At 42.5% G+C, this 23,829-nt stretch overlaps 1 protein-coding gene across 2 annotated transcripts in view; it reads left to right on the top strand.

Moving 5' to 3' along the window:
- Positions 1 to 18,357: 18,357 nt before the first annotated feature.
- The window catches only part of LOC309545569 (fidgetin-like protein 2), a 135,505-nt gene continuing 130,033 nt past the window's right edge, over positions 18,358 to 23,829 (top strand). The window contains exon 1 of one of the 2 annotated variants that reach the window (XM_082244779.1): positions 18,358 to 18,550. The gene's annotated coding sequence lies outside the window, so the exon portion shown is untranslated. Of the gene's footprint in view, positions 18,551 to 22,628; positions 22,646 to 23,829 lie in introns of those variants that run through there. The other variant, XM_082244780.1, reaches the window with a different exon arrangement.

Here is a 23,829-nt window from a genome sequence, read left to right as displayed (position 1 = left end):
TCTACATTCAGGTCGCATTGACGCCTTCATATTTTAATGCGCACATCAGAACGCAAAATAATGGATGGTTCATAGGTGTCAAAGGCAGTGGTGTATTTTGGTTTTGCGTTGCCATAGGCAAGACTCTCAAGTAGCTTTGTGGGATCTCTGGTGGTTATGTGGGATATGGGGTCTCTGATTGCTATGTGGGGTCTCTAGTGGCTGTGTGGGGTCTCTGGTGGCTGTGTGCAGTCTCTGGTGGCTATGCGGGATCTGGGGTCTCTGGAGGCTGTGCGGGGTCTTTGGTGGCTATGAAGGGTCTCTGGTGGCTATGCAGGGTCTCTGGTGGCTATGTGGGGTCTGGGGTCTCTGGTGGCTATGTGGGGTCTGGTGGGTATGCAGGGTCTCTGGTGGCAATGTGGGGTCTGGGGTCTCTGGTGGCTATGCTGGATCTCTGGTGGCTATGTGGGGTCTGGGGTCTCTGGTAGCTTTGTGGGATCTCTGGTGGTTATGTGGGGTCTGGGGTCTCTGGTTGCTATGTGGGGTCTCTAGTAGCTGTGTGGGGTCTCTGGTGGCTGTGTGGAGTCTCTGGTGGCTATGTGGAGTCTCTGGTGGCTATGTGGGATCTGGGGTCTCTGGAAGCTGTGCGGGGTCTCTGGTGGCTATGCAGGGTCTCTGGTGGCTATGTGGGGTCTGGGGTCTCTGGTGGCTGTGTGGGGTCTCTGGTGGCTATGCTGGGTCTCTGGTGGCTATGTGGGGTCTGGGGTCTCTGGTAGCTTTGTGGGATCTCTGGTGGTTATGTGGGGTCTTGGGTCTCTGGTTGCTATGTGGGGTCTCTAGTAGCTGTGTGGGGTCTCTGGGGGCTGTGTGGAGTCTCTGGTGGCTATGCGGAGTCTCTGGTGCCTATGTGGGATCTGGGGTCTCTGGAAGCTGTGCGGGGTCTCTGGTGGCTATGTGGGGTCTGGGGTCTCTGGTGGCTGTGCAGGGTCTCTGGTAGCTAGACAGGGTCTCTGGTGGCTATGTGGGGTCTGGGGACTTTGGTGGCTATGTGGGGTCTGGGGTCTCTGGTGGCTGTGCATGGTCTCTGGTAGCTATGCGGGGTCTCTGGTGGCTATGTGAGTCTCTGGTGGCTATGCAGGGTCTCTGGTGGACTGTGGGGTAGTAACATGCAATCTTTGGTATTACTGGTGTGTGTCAATCAGGCAGCTCAGATAGGACTACAGAACAGAGTTATTACCCTCTTACCTGGCTATCATGCATTGCGGGCAATTTACTAGACTGCTCTGCATTGCTGATCCAGTCACATAGAGAATATGACTTGTAGCTGCCTGTGTCCCCAGCTGTTATTATTACTGAAGCCCCCGGTTCTCCTTGCTGGCAGGCAGACTGGTGGAAGGTGCAGAAGAACACTGCATGCAGATCTGAGACATAGGGAGTCTATATAGATCCGGGCACACTGTGACACTGTAAGTCGGGACGTTTACAAATGTAAAGTAGGTGCCGTGGTATACTGTTCTACTCAGGGTTTGATGAGGAAGCAGCAACAGTTCACAGTGAACATCTGCGGCTTCCTCATCAGACCATGAGACATGATTCATCAAAAAAAACACATATTAAGAGCTTCCCTGCAGTCCTTGTGGGTAGTGTCCCTTCTGCCTGGGGCGGTGCCCCCCCCTAAAAATGTCACCTAAGGCAAATGCCTTGTTTGCCTCGCAGTATATATGCCCCTGGTCATAGGAACATGGATGTACTTCGGTGCATATTCATGCATTAAGAGGCCCATTGAAGTCTATGACAATGCATGAAAACGCATGTATTTTATTGAAATGTCACGTGTTGCCAGCCTCTGAAAACAGATTCTTTCAAAGTCTGCAACTATTATGTCACTGCAGGAAACTGGTCCTTATTGGCTAAACCAAAAAAATGCATGACACATGAAAGTGCATGTTAGCACATCAAAAAAGCACCGCAGCACATGAAAACGCATCTCAACGCACTACAACAGATGTTTAAAATGAACAAAGAGGATAAAAGCAAGTAAGGAAAAAGTGAACCTGGCCTTGGGTGGCATCTGTGCCAGGAGCAGCTCCAATTATTGCTATAGGCTGTGATTGATTCACTAGCTTAACTCAAACTGAGCAGAAGTGGGCCTAAATTATGCAACTATTGATTTTAATACCAATTAAAGATCAACTACTGTCCTACCTTTTTTTCTGCAGATTGGAGATCCTTAGCTCTGATTCTGCAGAGGCGTTGTGGACTTCTGCAGAGTGACCACTGCTTCCACATGGAAAGTAAGAGTCCTCCTCTCCAGCATTCTGGAAGGGAACGGACTTTTCTAACCAGGCTGTGGTTGCTTTGTAAGACAAGAGATTAAGGGCTGGAGTGACATTGCTTAGCCTGCTATAAGCAAAAGTGGGGAAGAACTGGAATATACAAGCAGCACTTATTTAAGGGTTACATTTTAAAAAGGCAGGTATAGATTTACACTTTCCAACACGGCAGGGTTTATTGAATTTTGAGCTTTTACGTTTGAATTAAATTATTAAATGCAGAGAGTGAAATGCAACCTGCAGTGTCTCACTAAGTATAACACTGCAGAGAGTATTCAGTGATTGGAGGAAAAGCAGACATCGACAGGTCATGTCAAGGGCTCTACTGTCCCAGATTTTTTTCTTCCATGGAATTATTTGAATAGGGCTTTGCTTGCTTCTGAGTCCTGAAGGAAGCAAAGCAGAGGTCATAATTGTAAAGTACACCACTTTTAAAGTAGGGGTAGAGGCTGTAGTAGAACCCTACTTCTGCTTTAAAAATCAGCCTCTTAAAGTGTCACTAAACTCACATCATAAAAAGAAAATACAATAAATTGTGTATTACATGTTGTTCATACTCACTCAGTCACTATGAGATTCTTTTTCTGTATTCTGCAAAAAAAAAAAAAAAGTTTGATCCTACTGCTCTCTTTCTCCACATTTTTTCCATGTCCCCAATTCAGGCAGGGATTTTGCAGCTGTGGTGCCAACTCTACACATGCTCAGTTTTAATGCATTTCTATGCTAAGCATTTCCTCCCTATCACATCTGAGCATCCCATGTGACTATAGAGTCACACATGTGAGCGTACATACAGTGGTAAATGACAGCCCACTCCTTCTTTCCTCCCCAATGCCCAGCTAAACACAATGGGGTGGGATATTACATGTTGATTGATGGAGGCTTCCCCTCTCTCCTATTCTAAGAAAGGCTGGAGGGGTGTGACACAGCATGTGACTGGCAGAAATCCACCCACACCATGTTATTTCCACAAAATAATAAAGATTTGATTTTAATGATATATTTGTATGACGATTTAAAACGATTTGTTGATATTATTTATTTACTTTTACTCTGTATTCCAAATGCTGTTTTTTTTTTTTTTTTTTTAAACATGTGACCAGCAGCAGATGACTAGAGGCTCCTCCTGCTTATGTTTTCCTGCAGACAGGCTGGGAAAAATCTGGGTCATGTGACAGCTGTTAATCAATTAGAAACAAAGGCACTAATATGTTTTTATTTTTTTTTATTAAAATAATTACAGTGCTATCAACCACATACAGAAATTATTCTAAGACACAGGCTGGAGGGGTGTGACACAGCCTGTAACTGGCAGAAACTCACCCACACCATGTTGTTTCCACAAAATAATAAATATTTTATTTTAAATATATATTTGTATAACAATTTCAAACAGTTTATTGATAGTATTTATTTATTTTTACTCTGTATTCCAAAGGCTGTTTTTTTTGAACATGTGACCAGCAGCAGATGACTAGAGGCTCCTCCTGCTTATGTTTTCCTGCAGACAGGCTGGGAAAGATCTGAGTCATGTGACAGCTGTTAATCGATTAGAAAAAAGGTACTAAGGTTTTTTTTCTTTGTTGTTTTTTTTTTTTTTTTATTAAAATAATTACAGTGCTATCAACCACGTACAGAAATGAATATAAAACACAGGCTGGAGGGTGTCACACAGACTGTGACTGGCAGAAATCCACCCACACCATGATATTTCTTTTTTTTTTTTCAAATTTAATTTTTATTAGAAGGAAAAAGAATGGGTTTACATTTCACAAATATCAGTCAGAAGAAAAAAAAAGAACTATTATACCAACATAAATACATGTTAAGAAAAGAAATATTTATTTTCTCCTCCCACCTCTTAAATATGGTAACATATTTTCTCCCTATCCTTAGGGAGTATCGTTTTTTTTATTTCCAACCCATTCTATCCCCCTTACCTTTTCTCCCTTTTTTTTCCCCTCCTCCCCCCGCACCATGATATTTCCACAAAATAATAAAGATTTGATTTTAAATATATATTTGTATGAACATTTCAAACACTTTATTGATAGTCAGCGCTTGCAAATTACATAAATGGTTAATAAAAAAAATATAAATAATTGAAAAGTGCACTAGTGCTTAAATTAAATTTAAGCACTAGTGCACTTTTCAATTATTTATATTTTTTTATCAACCATTTATGTCATTTGCAATTTAAGCACTAGTGCACTTTTCAATTATTTATATTTTTTTATCAACCATTTATGTCATTTGCAAGCGCTGTGTTTCTTTTTGGTAGTGGTTTTGTCTGAGTTTTTACTTGGTGAACATCAGCTGCATTTTTATTCACATATATTTCAGCCAATTTATTCAGCTAGCGCGGGTTCTAATTATTCATATCATCACTTTATTGATAGTATTTATTTATTTTTACTCTGTATTCCAAAGGCTACTTTTTTTTATTTTGAACAAGGTACTAAGATATTTTTTTTGTTAAAATAATAACAGTGCTAGCATCCACATATAGAAATAGAAGGGACAATGTAAATGAAGTGAGGTGTGTTTAGTATCACTTTATTGACCAGTCACAGCCTACTACAGAATTAAAAAGTGGTAAATTAAAAATACCCAGCAGGTAACCCATAAAGCCAGCAAGAAAATTTAGAAAGTTCATTTAACTTACATAAGGAGACTGGATCGACAGTCAAAATGAAAGCACATATATATATAAGTATTCACCCTCCATGCTGTAAATAAACAGACAAATCTAAAAATGTCCAGTCATCCAAGGCATTGGTAATGTGATGCTCATGCAAAGGATCTCTGCTCAGCATTGCTGATCAACCAGCTCTGCCTGAACATCAAGCCTGCAAGATCCGAGATTCCATGACTAGGCAGAGAGATGAAAATCTTTCATTCATTTTTTTTTGCACAACATGGTCAGTGATTATTTATATTACTTTTTAGTATACTTTTCTCTTTGGTCTACTTTATTCTAAATGTAAGCACATCATTAGAATAATTGTCACTTTTTAAAATGTCAGAATCAGATGTTTAGGATGCCCGAGCCAGTGGAGCTCCTGAAGTCAGCAGTATTGGCATCGGGGGCAGGATACATTTTAACCCTTTACTTTGCACAGAGGACTATAATTTTAATATTTAAAGCCCTGTTCACATCTGGCATTTTGGGATCTCTGGCAAACCCATTCATTCATGTGAAAAATAGTAAAGTAAGGCGCTGTTATTATAAATTCTACTAGGTGAAAAAAATAATATGTATATAAACAGTATATATATATATATATATATATATATATATATATATATATATATATATATATATATACATCACCTCCACAAACGTGTATAAAATTGGCACATAAACTCCAGCTTAGATAAATATGTTAAACCAAGTAACCTTCTATAAAATAAATGGTATACAAATTTGAAATAATAAATATGATAACAGTCCATAAAATAGTGTCAGTAATAGTATGTCTCCATACACACCAACCAGAATTCATAAAATCTTCTTTTCTGGTAATTTAGTGCTCCACCATAATACATTACATATTATTTTTTCACATTTAGAGGGGTAGCAGTCAGTGCTGTATCTTGGCCTAGGCCAACAAGGCCCAGGCCTAGGGCGGCACTTTGCAGGGGGGCAGCAAAAAAAAAAAACAGCTTCCTCCCGATTCCCGCACGAAAAGGGTCTCCGCCGCCTTGTGCTACACTTTTAATATAGCGTCTTATGGGGTGAATTGGGCCAGAGGGCAGAGTCCAGGAGGCAAATTGGTCTGGCACCCCCATAAAGCGGTCAGTGAAGAGACTGCACTGATGGGCAGTTATGAGGTGGCACTGATAAGGCTGCACAGATGGGCACTGATGAGGCTGAACGTATGGGAACTGATGAAGCTACGCTGATGGGCACTGATAGACTTGTGGTCTGCTGTTCACAGATGACAGGGCGGGTCGTAAACAGTAAAGGCATGGCCTTTACAGGAAGGGGTGGGTCATATGTAAATTAGGGGGTGCACAAGCTTAGTCCGGCCTAGGGCAGCACAAAACCTAAATACACCACTGGTAGCAGTTAGGGGTTAGCATATCAGGTTGGCGCCTTCATAGATTACAATTCATACATTCATGGAACCTAAGCGCGGGGCGGTTTTGCTGTGATAAATCGCGCTGCAGTAGTGGCAAACCGCATCACGTGGAGCTTGTCTCCTAAAAAGGAATAGGCGCTTCTTTTGAGTGACAAGCTTTGCGCACTCGGGTTTGTCACATTTGGAGAGCAATTTATTGTGCAACAAAATTGCAACAAAATTGCCTTGTATTTAGGAGCCATTAAAACTGAATGGGACCCAAACATACGTGGTGTATCTTGCCACAACTGTAGTGCAATTTGTGATCACAGGCAAAATCACAATGATTATGCCCAAGATCCCAAAACGCCAAATGTGAATGAGGCCTTAAACAGTGACAGGGGCTTGACAGATGAGCCCCCCTCCGCTAAAGTTAAATAAAAAAAAAAAATCTGCAAGGAAAAGATTAGGTAGTATCAGGGCTGGGACAAGGGGCGGGCAGGAGGGTCGGCTGCCTTGGGCGCAATGGTTTATTGAAGGGATAGAGGTGGCCCTGACCCTAACCTTAAGGGAAGGGGGGGTGCAGTTTGGCATCTTTGCCCTGGGCGCAGGGTGAACTTGTCCTGTCACTGGTTAGTACACATACTTACCTTTCCCCTGGCTTCCATATTGCAGGAGTTAATGTCACTCTCCTTCCAACGAGATCCCGGGTAATGCAGAGTACCCAAAATCTTGTGAAATGTCATCCCAGCACAGTGCAAGAGCATCCCCAAAGACTTCAGATAGTCAGCAGTCCCTGGGATTTTGCCCGAAGGAACATAATGACACCACTTTCTTTTCTTAAATGTTCCTAATCCCCCCCCCCCCCATCTCCCTTAAAAGCTTGACTACATTAATAAAATCTTTGTAGTAAAATGAATCCCATCAGTGGTAGTTGCTTACCTCTTTCTTTCATGTTTCCCCAGTCTCTGGGCTCTACCACCCCTCTTCTTCTTCCAAATTCTCACCACCCCACTCACTTTTGCGCCTCATCTCTGTAGCACATTACACTCCTCTGTTTAAAAACAAAAAAGTCTTGCGAGATTTTGGGGGGAATGGCTTTATTTTTTTCAAGTGATGAGTGTCCTGTGGTTTGGCGCATGTGTGCGATGAGGCGCATATGTCATGCACCGTAACACATCACATTAATCTTTTGGAAAAATGTTTTATTTTTTTTTTGTTTTCCCCAGAGATCTCAGAAGATCTCACAGTTTAGAAACACGATCTCCTTGGAAAGCACAGGTAATGTAACCTTCCCAGGAGGCTCCTGGGAGGCCCTGGCTACGTCTCCAGTGTCTCAAGATACCAAGAAATTACATTCTAAAAATTGTAAGAAAAATAAAAAATTGTTTTACATAGGACTTGCAAATGTTTAAAAAACCAACATGCATAGCTGCATATCACATATATTTTTATTTTTGGGGTGGGGAGAATATGGGAATTGTGTGTGTGTGGGCCATGTTGGAACGCATGGCGCATGCGCAGTAAGTTGTTCTCGTCCAAACGTCACTTCCAGTTGCAGAATCTGATAGGTAGCGCTATTCTGATAGAACACCGAAATCGAGGGCTCCCACGCGCATGCGCAGTAAGTTGTTCTCGTCCAAACGTCACTTCCAGTTGCAGAACCTGATAGGTAGCGCTATTCTGATAGAACACCGCAATTGAGGGCTCCCACGCGCATGCGCATAAGTTGTTCTCGTCCAAACGTCACTTTTGGTTGCAGAATCTGATAGGTAGCCCTATTCTGATAGAACACCGCAATCGAGCGCTCCCACGCGCATGCGCAGTAAGTTGTTCTCGTCCAAACATCACTTCCAGTTGCAGAATCTGATAGGTAGCCCTATTCTGATAGAACACCGAAATTGAGGGCTCCAACGCGCATGCACAGTAAGTTGTTCTCGTCCAAACGTCACTTCCGGTTGCAGAATCTGATAGGTAGCGCTATTCTGATAGAACACCGAAATCGAGGGCTCCCACGCGCATGCGCAGTAAGTTGTTCTCGTCCAAACATCACTTCCAGTTGCAGAATCTGATAGGTAGCCCTATTCTGATAGAACACCGCAATCGAGCGCTCCCACGCGCATGCGCAGTAAGTTGTTCTCGTCCAAACATCACTTCCAGTTGCAGAATCTGATAGGTAGCCCTATTCTGATAGAACACCGAAATTGAGGGCTCCAACGCGCATGCACAGTAAGTTGTTCTCGTCCAAACGTCACTTCCGGTTGCAGAATCTGATAGGTAGCGCTATTCTGATAGAACACCGAAATCGAGGGCTCCAACGCGCATGCGCAATAAGTTGTTCTCGTCCAAACGTCACTTCCGGTTGCAGAATCTGATAGGTAGCCCTATTCTGATAGAAAACCAGAATCGAGGGCTCCCACGCTCATGCGCAGGAGTGATGTCATTGCGGCTCCGGCCACTCACAGCACCGGAGCCCGCGATCCCAGAAGAAAGGACAGGACAAGATGTCAGCTCTCTCAGCGGTGACCGGGCTTCGTTCTAAGGTGAGTTTTTCATGATGTGCTAGTAGGCAATGTACTAGCACATTATGCCTTTATCTTGCAGGGGTTTTTTTTTTTTTTTTTCAGCAGATTTACAACCGCTTTAAAAGGAAAAAATTCAAGTATGTATTCTAAACTCAAAAAAGTAACTTTTTTTTTTTTTTTTGGCCTTGTCCAAATCTCCAAATCCTTTTATTTTTTTGCTGCTGTGATCTGACTTCCTATTAGGTAGAGTACATTCGTTCTCCATGATCTGACTGTGTGTAGGAACATAGCCCGCCTTTCTTGCTCAATCCCAATGGTTTATGGGCTATGAGATATATAGTGCACACAAAGCAGTGCACAGCAGGTTTCAAACTAACAGAAGTGAGGGGAAATTAAGAGGTTTGGGAGCTCGCGGAGGACATTACAAGGAGGCAGAAAAACACAATAAGGAACATTTTCATGAAAAGTAGATTACAGGGCCATTAAAACTGAACTCCAGGATAAGCAAATATTGTCTAAAAACATTCATCATATGTATTATTCCTTCATTCTTGGTGTGCTTATTGTAATTGCTCCCGATCTGTGCATTAATCTGATAGGAAACCCCGCCTCTGTGCAGGATCTGTGCATTACTCTGATGGGAAACCTCGCCTCTGTGCAGGATCTGTGCATTACTCTGATGGGAAACCTCGCCTCTGTGCAGGATCTGTGCATTACTCTGATGGGAAACCTCGCCTCTGTGCAGGATCTGTGCATTACTCTGATGGGAAACCTCGCCTCTGTGCAGGATCTTATGTGCATTACTCTGACGGGAAACCTCGCCTCTGTGCAGGATCTGTGCATTACTCTGATGGGAAACCTCACCTCTGTGCAGGATCTGTGCATTACTCTGATAGGAAACTTCGCCTCTGTGCAGGATCTGTGCATTACTCTGATGGGAAACCTCGCCTCTGTGCAGGATCTTATGTGCATTACTCTGACGGGAAACTTCGCCTCTGTGCAGGATCTGTGCATTACTCTGATGGGAAATCTCGCCTCTGTGCAGGATCTGTGCATTACTCTGATGGGAAACCTCACCTCTGTGCAGGATCTGTGCATTACTCTGATAGGAAACTTCGCCTCTGTGCAGGATCTGTGCATTACTCTGATGGGAAACCTCGTCTCTGTGCATTACTCTGATGGGAAACCTCACCTCTGTGCAGGATCTGTGCATTACTCTGATGGGAAACCTCGCCTCTGTGCAGGATCTGTGCATTACTCTGATGTGAAACCTCGCGTTTGTGCGGGATCTATGCATTACTCCGATGGGAAACCTCGCCTCTGTGCAGGATCTAATGTACATTACTCTGATGGGAAACCTCGCCTCTGTGCAGGATCTAATGTGCATTACTCTGATGTGAAACCTAGCCTCAGTGCAGGATCTATGCATTACTCTGATGGAAACCTCGCCTCTGTGCAGGATCTTTGCATTACTCAGATGGGAAACCTCTCCTCCATGCAGGATCTGTGCATTACTCTGATGGGAAACCTCACCTCTGTGCAGGATCTAATGTGCATTACTGTGATGGGAAACCTCGCCTCCGTGCAGGATCTGTGCATTACTCTGATGGGAAACCTCGCCTCTGTGCAGGATCTGTGCATTACTCTGATGGGAAACCTCGCCTCTGTGCAGGATCTGTGCATTACTCTGATGTGAAACCTCGCCTCTGTGCAGGATCTGTGCATTACTCTGATGGGAAACCTCGCCTCTGTGCAGGATCTGTGCATTACTCTGATGGGAAACCTCGCCTCTGTGCAGGATCTGTGCATTACTCTGATGTGAAACCTCACCTCTGTGCAGGATCTGTGCATTACTCTGATGGGAAACCTCGCCTCTGTGCAGGATCTGTGCATTACTTTGATGGGAAACCTCACCTCTGTGCAGGATCTTATGTGCATTACTCTGACGGGAAACCTCGCCTCTGTGCAGGATCTGTGCATTACTCTGATGGGAAACCTCGCCTCTGTGCAGGATCTGTGCATTACTCTGATAGGAAACTTCGCCTCTGTGCAGGATCTGTGCATTACTCTGATGGGAAACCTCGCCTCTGTTCAGGATCTTATGTGCATTACTCTGACGGGAAACTTCGCCTCTGTGCAGGATCTGTGCATTACTCTGATGGGAAATCTCGCCTCTGTGCAGGATCTGTGCATTACTCTGATGGGAAACCTCGCCTCTGTGCAGGATCTGTGCATTACTCTGATAGGAAACTTCGCCTCTGTGCAGGATCTGTGCATTACTCTGATGGGAAACCTCGCCTCTGTGCATTACTCTGATGGGAAACCTCACCTCTGTGCAGGATCTGTGCATTACTCTGATGTGAAACCTCGCCTCTGTGCAGGATCTGTGCATTACTCTGATGTGAAACCTCGCCTGGGTGCAGGATCTGTGCATTACTCTGATGGGAAACCTCGCCTTTGTGCGGGATCTATGCATTACTCCGATGGGAAACCTCGCCTCTGTGCAGGATCTAATGTGCATTACTCTGATGTGAAACCTAGCCTCAGTGCAGGATCTATGCATTACTCTGATGGAAACCTCGCCTCTGTGCAGGATCTTTGCATTACTCAGATGGCAAACCTCTCCTCCATGCAGGATCTGTGCATTACTCTGATGGGAAACCTCACCTCTGTGCAGGATCTAATGTGCATTACTGTGATGGGAAACCTCGCCTCCGTGCAGGATCTGTGCATTACTCTGATGGGAAACCTCGCCTCTGTGAGGGATCTGTGCATTACTCTGATGGGAAACCTCGCCTCTGTGCAGGATCTGTGCATTACTCTGATGTGAAACCTCGCCTCTGTTCAGGATCTGTGCATTACTCTGATGGGAAACCTTGCCTCTGTGCAGGATCTGTGCATTACTCTGATGTGAAACCTCGCCTCTGTGCAGGATCTAATGTGCATTACTCTGACGTGAAACCTCGCCTCGGTGCAGGATCTGTGCATTACTCTGATGGGAAACCTTGTCTCTGTGCAGGATCTGTGCATTACTCTGATGTGAAACCTCGCCTCTGTGCACGATCTAATGTGCATTACTCTGATGTGAAACCTTGCCTCTGTGCAGGATCTGTGCATTACTCTGATGGGAAACCTCACCTCTGTGCAGGATCTGTGCATTACTCTGATGGGAAACCTCCCCTCTGTGCAGGATCTGTGCATTACTCTGATGGGAAACCTCGCCTCTGTGCAGGATCTGTGCATTACTCTGATGGGAAACCTCGCCTCTGTGCAGGATCTGTGCATTACTCTGATGGGAAATCTCGCCTCTGTGCAGGATCTGTGCATTACTCTGATGGGAAACCTCGCCTCTGTGCATGATCTGTGCATTACTCTGATGGGAGACCTCGCCTCTGTGCAGGATCTAATATGCATTACTCTGATGGGAAACCTCGCCTCTGTGCAGGATCTAATGTGCATTACTCTGATGGGAAACCTCGCCTCTGTGCAGGATCTAATGTGCATTACTCTGATGGGAAACCTCGCCTCTGTGCAGGAGCATCCTGTAATAAAGACCGGTCACCGCTCCTTTCTCTGCTTGTGCAGGGTGACAGGTCTTGTCTCCACCCCTTCCTGTATTTTTCTGCAGGCAGCTTGTAGTAGGTGGAGCCTGCTGGGTCCCTTCCACAGCTCTGCTCTCTGCACAGGCTGTGCACAGCACAGTGCTGTCACCACTACCTTTACAAGGTAATATCTGGGTTTGCACAGACATTCTCCTGTATTTAACATCCAGGTGGGTGCGGGGCATGCAGGTAGTGTGAGTTTAAGGACCTGAATGCGCCCTCACCTACACCAATGCTTAATTGGGAGCAACAGCTGTGTCTGCGGAGTTGTTGGGTCCCAACTGACGTAAAAGGGACTGCCTGCATTGAGATTCATAGAAAACCTGTGAATCCTGTGCAGGCAAAACACAGCCCTCACACAGGTGTATTCTTAGGTATGCCCATATGAACAAGCCCTTAATGTATTTTGTGGCTATTAAAGAATATAATAAAGCAAAATTAAAAGGTTTGGCGCTACTCAAGTTGAATCAGCAAATCTTAACCACTTGCCGACCAGCTGCCGCAGTCATATGGCGGCAGGTTCCCACAAATGGCCGTACCTATATGGCAGTTAGCAGGAGCGATCTTGGGGGCGTGCCCACTCGCCAGCGGGGATGCCGATCCACAGGGCCGACGGCTGTGATTGGCACCGTGCACCCGCGATCGCTCCCCGTGAAGAGAGAACGGCGGTCTTCTCCGTTGTTCTCTCTGCTATCAATGCAGATCTCCTGTGTTCCTCCTACTTAGGAACAGATCTCTGTATTGATTCCATTACCCATCCCCCCCTGCAGTTAGAAAGCACCCCCTAGGCTCACACTTAACCCTTTAATCACCCCTGGTGTTAACCCCTTCCCTGCCAGTGTCATTAGTACAGTAACAGTGCATATTTTTAGCACTGATTACTGTAGTAATGTCACTGGTCCCCCCAAAAGTGTCATAAATGTCAGTTAGGGGTCCGATCTGTCCGCCGCAATGTCGCAGTCCCGCTAAAAATCGCAGATCGCCGCCATTACTAGTAAATAAATAAATAAAAATGACATACATTTTCCCCTCCTTTGTAGACACGATAACTTTTGCGCAAACCAATCAAAATACGCTTATTGGGATTTTTTACCAACAATATGTAGCAGAATACAAATTGGACTAAAAGGATGAAAAAATGTGATGTTTTTTTGGGAATGTTATAGAGAAGTGGATGCATACATAGTGCTGGCACAGACACGTTCACGTCAAAATGTATTGTGCGAGCAGGAGCGGGTGTAAGGGTCTCCATACAGGCACTGTGCGTTCGGATATGTGCACCCGCTCCTGCCCGCATGTTAGATTGTGACATGAGATTGTGTCCGTGCAGCCGTTGTGTGTGTATCCACTTCTATAGGCTGCCTGCATTCAGGTCTAAAGGGTCACCATACATGTTACAATCTGACCATGCCGTCAGATAAATAAAGTATTAGAACCATAAAGTGGTTAAACCATAAACTGCATAAAACTAAAAAACCTTCTGTGTGCAGTGCCCCCCCCCTCCTCCCAGTCCCCTCAATTCTTACCAGAGCCCCCCCCCCCCCCCCCCGATCCAGCACGAAAGCCTTGGCTGGATGGGGACTCTCCCTCCTTGTTTGCTGAGACAATTGGCTCCCACTGCTGTCAATCACAGCCAGTGAGCCAATGAGGGGAGAGCAGGGGGCATCTTATAGAGGCATCCAGCAGCCCCTCAGGAGCGAGCACACAGCGTGCCCCCAGGGCAAGCAGCTTTCTTTGGGGGCACTGCTCGAGGGGGAGGAGCCTGGAGTGCCTGCCAGGGACCTGAAAAGAAAAGGATTGGAGCTGCTCTGTGCAAAACCACACAGAGCAGGTAAGTATAACATGTTTGTTATTTGAGGAAAACAAAAAAACAAAAAAACGAAGCCTTAGAATTACCAAAATTACATAATATGAGGACCTACGTAAACGATCCAAAGAAGATTGTACATTCACATTGTAACCTGTGTGGTGACAGTTTAGAAAGAAGAACAAAAATAATTCCATGTCATACAATACTATAAATAGACAAATACAACACATTTTATAAATAGAATAAAAATGCAAAAAACGTAATGTCCTGTGTAAGAAATGAAGTGAATGTTGTATTGTGTGTGGATGTGTTTTGATGTGTGTAGATGTGTGTTGATGTGTGTAGATGTGTGTGTTGATGTATGTAGATGTGTGTAGATGTGTGTATATGTGTGTAGATGTGTGTTGATGTGTGTTGATGTGTGTAGATGTGTGTAGATGTGTGTGGATGTGTGTAGATGTGTGTGGATGTGTGTAGATGTGTGTTTATGTGTGTAGATGTGTGTAGATGTGTGTAGATGTGTGTAGATGTGTGTATATGTGTGTAGATGTGTGTGGATGTGTGTAGATGTGTGTGGATGTGTGTAGCTGTGTGTTGATGTGTGTAGGTGTGTGTTGATGTGTGTGTGTGTGTTGATGTGTGTAGATGTGTGTGGATGTGTGGTGATGTGTGTTGATGTGTGTATATGTGTGTATATGTGTGTAGATGTGTGTTGATGTGTGTAGATGTGTGTTAATGTGTGTAGATGTGTATTGATGTGTGTAGATGTGTGTTGATGTGTGTAGATGTTTGTAGATTTGTGTGTATGTGTGTAGATGTGTGTAGATGTGTGTAGATTTGTGTGTATGTGTGTTGGTGTGTGTAGATGTGTGTAGATTTGTGTGTATGTGTGTTGATGTGTGTATATGTGTGTTGATGTGTGTAGATGTGTGTGGATGTATGTGTATGTGTGTAGATGTGTGTATGTGTGTAGATTTGTGTGTATTTGTGTAGATGTGTGTAGATTTGTGTGTATGTGTGTAGATGTGTGTTTATGTGTGTTGATGTGTGTAGATGTGTGTAGATGTGTGTTAATGTGTGCAGATGTGTGTTGATGTGTGTAAATGTGTGTTGATGTGTGTATGTGTGTAGATTTGTGTGTATGTGTGTAGATGTGTGTAGATTTGTGTGTATGTGTGTAGATGTGTGTAGATTTGTGTGTATGTATGTATGTGTGTAGATGTGTGTAGATTTGTGTGTATGTGTGTATGTGTGTAGATTTGTGTAGATGTGTGCTGATGTGTGTAGATGTGTGTAGATTTGTGTGTATGTGTGTTGATGTGTGTAGATGTGTGTTGATGTGTGTATGTGTGTAGATGTGTGTAGATTTGTGTGTATGTGTGTAGATGTGTGTAGATGTGTGTTGATGTGTGTGTATGTGTGTAGATGTGTGTAGATGTGTGTTGATGTGTGTAGATGTGTGTTGATGTGTGTGTATGTGTGTAGATGTGTGTAGATGTGTGTAGATGTGTGTTGATGTGTGTATGGGTGTAGATGTGTGTTGATGTGTGTGTTGATGTGTGTAGATGTGTGTGGATGTGTGGTGATGTGTGTTGATGTGTGTATATGTGTGTATATGTGTGTAGATGTGTGTTGATGTGTGTAGATGTGTGTTAATGTGTGTAGATGTGTATTGATGTGTGTAGATGTGTGTTGATGTGTGTAGATGTTTGTAGATTTGTGTGTATGTGTGTAGATGTGTGTAGATGTGTGTAGATTTGTGTGTATGTGTGTTGGTGTGTGTAGATGTGTGTAGATTTGTGTGTATGTGTGTTGATGTGTGTATATGTGTGTTGATGTGTGTAGATGTGTGTGGATGTATGTGTATGTGTGTAGATGTGTGTATGTGTGTAGATTTGTGTGTATTTGTGTAGATGTGTGTAGATTTGTGTGTATGTGTGTAGATGTGTGTTTATGTGTGTTGATGTGTGTAGATGTGTGTAGATGTGTGTTAATGTGTGCAGATGTGTGTTGATGTGTGTAAATGTGTGTTGATGTGTGTATGTGTGTAGATTTGTGTGTATGTGTGTAGATGTGTGTAGATTTGTGTGTATGTGTGTAGATGTGTGTAGATTTGTGTGTATGTATGTATGTGTGTAGATGTGTGTAGATTTGTGTGTATGTGTGTATGTGTGTAGATTTGTGTAGATGTGTGCTGATGTGTGTAGATGTGTGTAGATTTGTGTGTATGTGTGTTGATGTGTGTAGATGTGTGTTGATGTGTGTATGTGTGTAGATGTGTGTAGATTTGTGTGTATGTGTGTAGATGTGTGTAGATGTGTGTTGATGTGTGTGTATGTGTGTAGATGTGTGTAGATGTGTGTTGATGTGTGTAGATGTGTGTTGATGTGTGTGTATGTGTGTAGATGTGTGTAGATGTGTGTAGATGTGTGTTGATGTGTGTATGGGTGTAGATGTGTGTTGATGTGTGTGTATGTGTGTAGATGTGTGTAGATGTATGTAGATGTGTGTAGATGTGTGTTGATGTGTGTATGTGTGTCGATGTGTGTTGATGTGTGTAGATGTGTGTAGATTTGTGTGTATGTGTGTAGATGTGTGTAGATGTGTGTTGATGTGTGTGTATGTGTGTAGATGTGTGTAGATGTGTGTTGATGTGTGTAGATGTGTGTTGATGTGTGTGTATGTGTGTAGATGTGTGTAGATGTGTATAGATTTGTGTGTATGTGTGTTGATGTGTGTAGATATGTGATGATGTGTGTTGATGTGTGTAGATGTGTGTAGATGTTTGTAGATTTGTGTGTATGTGTGTTGATGTGTGTAGATGTGTGTGTATGTGTGTTGATGTGTGTAGATGTATGTAGATTTGTGTGTATGTGTGTAGATGTGTGTAGATGTGTGTAGATTTGTGTGTATGTGTGTTGATGTGTGTAGATGTATGTAGATTTGTGTGTATGTGTGTAGATGTGTGTAGATTTGTGTGTATGTGTGTATGTGTGTAGATGTGTGTTGATGTGTGTAGATGTGTGTAGATTTGTGTGTATGTGTGTAGATGTGTGTAGATTTGTGTGTATGTGTGTAGATGTGTGTAGATGTATGTAGATTTGTGTGTATGTGTGTAGATGTGTGTAGATGTGTGTAGATTTGTGTGTATGTGTGTTGATGTGTGTAGATGTATGTAGATTTGTGTGTATGTGTGTAGATGTGTGTAGATTTGTGTGTATGTGTGTATGTGTGTAGATGTGTGTTGATGTGTGTAGATGTGTGTAGATTTGTGTGTATGTGTGTAGATGTGTGTGTATGTGTGTAGATGTGTGTAGATGTGTGTAGATGTGTGTTGATGTGTGTAGATGTGTGTAGATTTGTGTGTATGTGTGTAGATGTGTGTGTATGTGTGTAGATGTGTGTGTATGTGTGTAGATGTGTGTATGTGTGTAGATGTGTGTAGATTTGTTTGTATGTGTGTAGATGTGTGTAGATTTGTGTGTAGATGTGTGTAGATTTGTGTGTATGTGTGTAGATGTGTGTAGATGTGTGTAGATGTGTGTAGATGTGTGTTGATGTGTGTAGATGTGTGTAGATGTGTGTAGATGTGTGTAGATTTGTGTGTATGTGTGTAGATGTGTGTAGATGTGTGTAGATGTGTGTAGATGTGTGTAGATGTGTGTAGATGTGTGTTGATGTGTGTAGATGTGTGTAGATTTGTGTGTATGTGTGTAGATGTGTGTGTATGTGTGTAGATGTGTGTGTATGTGTGTAGATGTGTGTATGTGTGTAGATGTGTGTAGATTTGTGTGTATGTATGACATCATTTGCTGAGTGTAAACTCTCCCATCTCAGAGGCGTTCTTGCAATGTTCTCCTTCCCAGTCTGTTGATTAGGAGGATCTCCATCCATTCTTCATCCCATGTGTCGCCTGCAGGACACCAGGAAGGACACAGATGACCACACTGTAGGCAGACAGCAGTCATGAATGCATGATTGGTCACTTTTCTCCCTGCTGCTGGCTAATACAGTTTTGGAAGGAGTGAAAAGCTGGAGGGATGTGGTAGGGGGAGGGGAGGCTGGGGGATGCCCCAGTGATTGCAGTCCAGGCAGCCTGCTGTCACACTCTCCCTCTCCACACTCACATTGTCACAGCAAGAATGCCTGGTGAGTCCCACACAAGGCTCCCCTCTCCTATGCCTAGTCTGGATTACTAAAGAGCACATTGTAAGGAGCATGCACTCAGATTTAGGAGGTAAGTGAACCTGGAGGGGGGATCTCTCTTTATTTCCAGGGTAAACCTTTGCCATGACCACCCTTAGTCAGCAGCTGTCCTGCATCAGGCTGAGCTTTTGTTAGCGGAGAGCAATCCAGGCACAGGGGTCAATAGGCAGGGCTGCCACAATACTCCATGACCCCCTTCTCTCCTAGGCTACAACTTTATACATGCCACTTTCATGGGTGCCAGATACTTTTTTTATTTTATTGGAGACTTTCAGAAGTTTGGCATGAATAATTCCACATGTGTGTGAGTTTGGATGATTTTATTTCATTTATGCATTTATTTATTGTTTTGTTATCATGTGAACCTCCTCTTTGCATAATTGGTCCAATAGAATGGTGGGACTTTGCTGCAATTATGAAGTAGGCTGGACTGTGTACAGTACATGTATGTATGATCTTTGTGAATGGAAGGATTGGCAGGACTATAGAGGAGTGGCATCATACTGTAGGCTGGCATACAGGTTAATGCATGGAGAGGGCTACTTGCTTGTTCTATGGTGGTGGGATGCTTCTGTGTATGGGATCCACTTGGATCATAATAGATCCAGTGAGATGAACAGAGCAAGCCTGGAGAGCAGGAAATGATTGGAACACAGCAGAGATCATTGTGAAACATTGTTTCATTTTACTTGAAACATTGAAGTAAAATACATAGGGCTTGCTGTATGAAAAGCCTGAAGCAGCCTCCTAAACCTATTATTCCTGGCACAATCACTATTTTCTAATAAGTTACCATGTCATGGGAATAGCTTTACTTTCTCACTTTGTAGCAATCAGATTGATGCTTTGTTTATTTGTTTCTTAATAACATGCATTCTTCCAACAATGTTACTGCAAATATTGTGTGTTTCTGTTGGCATAACAAAAAAAAAAAAAGTGTGTACAAGATAGGACAGTTGTGTACCTGATTAGTGGATAACAGACCAATCATTGGGCTCAATACATGGCTTAAGCTGGACATACACAAGTAGATTTTCCAACGAACATTCGTATGAAATTTCTGATCAGTACATTCGACGACTTAATGAATAGTTTAAAATTCCTTTGCTTTTAACTTTCCGAATAATTGAACTTTCCCAGAAGAAAACCATATTCTCTCATAAAAATCTGTTTGTTCGAGAAAAAATCTTCTATCCTGCTTCTTCAAATCTTTTCATCACTGCGGTCGAAAACAAACATCACCTTGACCCCACTAATAATTATAAAACCGAACAAAGGTTCTTAAAATGAAACATATCTAATAATTTATGGCAGGCTTAAGGATTTTTATTGTTAGTCATGTGACTGTTATTTTCAGATCACGACTGAAAATAACTGTCATTTTTCTAGAATAAAACTTCTTATTCTGGTGTTTCAGCTTGATGGAGCCCGCATAGTGGTGTTATTTTCTTATTTGTTTTTTTTTTTTTATTTGTTTTTTTTTATATCTTCTTATTGGTTTTTATTTATTTTTTATATCTTCTTTTTGTTTTGTTTTTTTTTGTTTTTTACATCTTCTTATTGGTTTTTATTATTGTATCTATATCTATATAGATATATATTTTCTTATTGGTTTAAGGCCCACTTAGTGGTGTTATTTTCTTTTTTGTTTTTATTTATTTATTTTTATATCTTCCTATTGGTTTTTATTTATTTTTTATATCTTCTTATTGTTTTTTTATATCTCCTTATTGGTTTTTATATATATATATATATATATATATATATATATATATATATATATATATGTATATATATAAATATATATATATATATATATATATATATATATATATATATATATATATATATATATATATATATATATATAATATATATATATATATATTATATATATATATATATATATATATATATATTATATATATATATATATATATATATATATTATATATATATATATATATATATATATATATATGTATGTATATATATATATATATATAATATATATTCTTATTGGTTTTTATTGACTAGCATTGATATGTAAAGTTGGAAGAGACAGGGTACCAGTGTGTGCTAGCTCTGAAAAGCTTCATTACATTCATTTTAGAAGCTCCAGTGATCAGGCTCACATTGCCCCCCCCCCCCCCCCCTCAAGGAGCCAGTCCTTCCCCATAGGGCTGAGCCCAATAGAAACTGGACTGGAGGCCAGTGATTGTGACCAGTGAAAACAAAGCATTATTCCATAGCACTCTGCAGCAGACAGGGGCTGGGGGATCACGCATGGCAGTTACTGTAGGAACTTCTATTCTGCTTGTTTACAGTAGTCTAATGTGTTTGGTGCTAAAGCAAACAAATGTGTGTGAGTGCATACTTCTGTAGAGATTCCCAGCTCTGGCTGCAGAATGCCATGTCTCTTGTGTATGTTTCCATAATCTGTATCATTTAGGTTATCAGCATAGAGTGCAACCTCTTCTGTCCGCTAGTCAACCTTCCACTGATCGACGCAGATTACAAACATAAGCATGCTCATAGGGAAGGCCAATATAAATAAAATATATGTGGATTCATACTGCAGGCTATATCTTGATTAAAAACGATATTTGAATATATTTCCTAAAATAAAAGTGAATGGGGAGATGTATTTGAAAGATGCTGAATTGTTATGGTAAATCTATCACTAAAGTGTTCCTTGCATTTAACCCTTTCCTAGTCACAGGTGCTAGTATGCTATCTATCATATCCTACAACAAGAAAAGGGTTAATGAACTCTGCACTGAAATATATTATGTAGGCTGGCCATGCAGAGTTTCTTTTAACACAATGATTTATTTTTATGAAAGTAAGCAGGAATAGTAATAAGTCTGCATTTTCTTTACGGTCCTAAATGGCATGTTTTAGAAGATTCTGTGAAAACAAATGCATTATGCTTGTGAATGCGGCAGGAATGTCTTTCATTGCCCTGGGAGAGCCTGATTTACTAAAGCTGTAAGCAGGCTGGCTGTGGTATGCCTTTCGTTGCCCTAGGAGAGACAAATTTACCAAGATTGTAGATAGGTTGGTAGTCACTATGTCTTTCATTGCCTTGGGAGAGCCTGTTTTACTAAGTTTGTAAGTAGACTGGTAAGGCTTTCTTTCATTGCCCTGGGAAAACCCTGGGAGAGCCTGATTTACTAAGGTTGTATGTGAGCTGGTTGTAATGTGTCCTTCATTGACCTGAGAGAGCCTGATTTACTAAGATTGTAAGTAGGCTCGTAGTGCTGTCCTTTTTTGCCCTGGGAAAACCCAGGGAGAGCCTGATCTACTACCTTAGGCTGGCCATACATGTTCAATTTTCTTGTACAATTTTCTGTTAGATTTACCACAAACCACATAATATAAGGTCAAAGCTAACTTGTAACTTTCACTTGTATACAATTAGGCAGGCCTTTGTACTACATAGTTGAAGGTAAATTTCAAGAAAATTGTACAGAAAAGTGTAAGAAAATTGTATAATGTATGGCCAGCCTAAGGTTGTATGTGGGCTGGTTGTGCTGTGTCCTTCTTTGCCCTGGGAGAGCCTGATTTACTAAGGTTGTAAGTGTGCTGGTTGTGCTATGTCCTTCTTTGCCCTGGGAGAGCCTGATTTACTAAGGTTGTAAGTGTGCTGGTTGCACTATGTCTTTCATTGCTCTGGGAGAGCTTGATTTACTAAGGTTATAGGTGGGCTGGTTGTGCTCTGTCTTCCATTGCTCTGTAAGAGCTTGATTTACCAAGGTTGTTAGAGGGCTGGTTGTGCTCTGTCTTTCATTGCTCTGTGAGAGCCTGATTTACTAAAGTTGAAAGAGGACTGGTTGTGCTGTGTCTTTCATCCCCCTGGGAGAGCCTGAGTTACTAAGGTTGTAAGTGGGCTGGTTGTGCTATGTGGTTCTTTGCCCTGGGAGAGCCTGATTTACTAAGGCTGTAAGTGGACTGACTGCTATGTCTTTCATTGCCCTGGGAGTGCCTGATTTACCAAGGTTGCAAGTAGGCTGGTTACGCTATGTCTATCATTGCCCTATGAGGGCCTAATTTACTAAGGTTGTAAGTGGGCTGGCTGTGCTATGCCTTTCATTGACCTGGCGGAGCCTGATTTACTAAAGCTGTAAGTGGGCTGGTTGCTCTATGTGTTCATTGCCCTATGAGAGCCTGAGTTACTAAGGTTGTAAGTGGGCTGGTTGTGCTATGCTGTTCATTACCCTGGGAGAACCTGATTTACTAAGGCTGTAAGTGGGCTGACTGTGCTATGTCTTTCATTGCCCTGGGAGAGCCTAATTTACTAAGGTTGTATGTGGACTGGTTGTGCTGTGTCTTTCATTGCCCTGGGAGAGCCTGATTTACCAAGGTTGCAAGTAGGCTGGTTACGCTATATCTATCATTGCTCTATGAGGGCCTGATTTATTAAGGTTATAAGTGGACTGGTTGTGCTATGTCTTTCATTGCCCTGGGAGAGCCTGATTTACAAAGGTTGCAAGTACTGGTTACGCTATGTATTTCATCGCCCTGGGAGAGCCCGATTTACTAAGGTTGTAAGTAGGCTGGTTGCGCTATGTCTTCCATTGCCCTGGGAGAGCTTGATTTACTAAGGTTGTATGTAGGCTGGTTGTGCTCTGCCTTTCACAGCCCCATGAGAGCTTGATTTACTAAGTTTGTAAGTAGGCCGGTTGCGCTATGTCTTCCATTGACCTGGGAGAGCCCAATTTACTAAGGTTGTATGTAGGCTGCTTGCGCTATGTCTTTCACTTCCCCATGAGAGCCTAATTTATCAAGGTTGCAAGTACTGGTTACGCTATGTCTTTCAACGCCCTGGGAGAGCCCAATTTACTAAGGCTGTAAGTAGGCTGGTTGCACTATGTCTTCCATTGCCCTGGGAGAGCCTGATTTACTAAGGTTATATGTAGGCTGGTTGTGCTCTGTCTTTCACTTCCCCATGAGAGCCTAATTTACTAAGGTTGTAAGTGGGCTGGATGAGCTATGTCATTCATTGCCCTGTAAGAGCCTGATTTACTAAGGTGGGCTGGGTGCGCTATGTCTTTCATTGCCCTGTGAGAGCCCAATTTACTAAGGTTGTAAGCAGGTTGGATGTGCTACTATTCCTAATGATACAGCAAGAAAGTCTTATTTTGGTTTTTCTATAAGCGCACACATTGCTCATGCTCTTTAAATGACTATGCATATTCAACTCCAGGCTATGCACAAATCAAAAGCATAGCTTCATAGTTATACCTTCCTATAAGGGAGCAGGCAAGCAGGGAATTGAGAACTGAAGTGTTACTCAAATGCGATGCT

The sequence above is a fragment of the Pelophylax lessonae genome (genome assembly GCF_965119305.1).
Source record: "Pelophylax lessonae genome assembly, chromosome: 2".
Classification (NCBI taxonomy): domain Eukaryota; kingdom Metazoa; phylum Chordata; class Amphibia; order Anura; family Ranidae; genus Pelophylax; species Pelophylax lessonae.
This window is presented reverse-complemented; position numbering and strand designations above follow the sequence as displayed.